We start from the raw sequence: 1,322 nt of genomic DNA, 5'->3' as shown, positions 1-1,322 counted from the left end.
GTATGAACTGTACATTGCAGAACAAATACTGCCTTCTAATAAATAACTGCCCTGCACTACGAGATTCCGTAAAGAAGCACGTGTGCTAAATCATTTTGAGTGATCTCTTTTAATACTGCTCATGAATAACACAGCTTACAACAAATAGATAAGCTGTAGCACTCTTCAGTAGCCTTTTTTATGGCTCCATTTATAGTGGAGGACAAATGGGAACATAGTTGTTGTGCTTTACTAGCTGGGTCTTTTGCTGTATGTATTTTATGCAGTCTTGTGCTATATTTTTGTTTCATGCGCAAGAATCCCTACATGCTAAGTTAATTTCCTAGGAATAAATAATTATTATAATTGTCTGGTTACAAAAATCTGAAAGTTTGACCTGTGCTATAAAGTTAGGCCCTGTAATGTTTCAGCAGTTGGAGGTGACCAGTTGGACATCCTTTGGAGGATCATCTTTGAAGAGAACGGTTTGATCCACAATGTTCTCCTTGAGAGAAGAGGAACGTGGGTTTCTGTGTGGTAACAACTGGGTCCTGGAGTTTATGGTTTATGTTGCCTGTGCTTGGGAGCTGAAATAACCATTCAGGTAAATGGTACAATGAACACAGTGAAGCGGTGGAATTATACCATTGCTAGGGAGGCGAAGAAAACCAGAAACTACAGCTGTACGATGGCGAGTGTACGTGGAGTAGATGCACTACTGGGGCCCCTGTTGTACCTTATGATATTAAGATTTATTGTATTTTAAGAGCTTTGTTCTGGTCTCTTTAGGTTGAGGGTTTCCTTTCATGTATTTAATGTTCCTGTTAATGTCAAACCTAATTATCCTGTCATTTTATTTATTTTCTTAATGGCCATTGTAATTAGAGTTTAAGTAATACTACTGTACTATATTTGATTTGTATGGAAAGGTTTTCATAGGAGTAGGGGAGTTTTTTTTTTCTGTGAGAAGATACTAGAAGTTTCCACTATGTCTGATGGAGCTGATGCCAGCCGGCTCCAAGACGGACCTGCCACCAGCCAAGGCCAAGCCCACCAGTGACGGTGGTAGCACCTCTGGGATAACATACTTACGAACGGGAAAGTCTGCTGCACAACAGCAACTGGGGAGAGAAGCAAGAGAGTACGTGAGAGAAACCCCTCTGCAGACACTGAGGTCAGTGAAAGAGGAGGGGAAGGAGGTGTGCTCCAGGAACCAGAGTAGAGGTTCCCCTACAGCCTGTGGTGAAGATCACGGTGAGGCTGGCTGTCCTCCTGCAGCCCATGGAGGTTAACGGTGGAGCAGATGCCCACCTGCAGCCTGTGGAGGGTAACGGGGGAGCCGA

This window comes from Apaloderma vittatum, unplaced genomic scaffold (assembly GCF_000703405.1).
Source record: "Apaloderma vittatum isolate BGI_N311 unplaced genomic scaffold, ASM70340v1 scaffold39409, whole genome shotgun sequence".
In the NCBI taxonomy this organism is placed as follows: Eukaryota; Metazoa; Chordata; class Aves; order Trogoniformes; family Trogonidae; genus Apaloderma; species Apaloderma vittatum.
The sequence above is the reverse complement of the archived record's forward strand: the minus strand, read 5'-3'. Positions refer to the sequence as shown.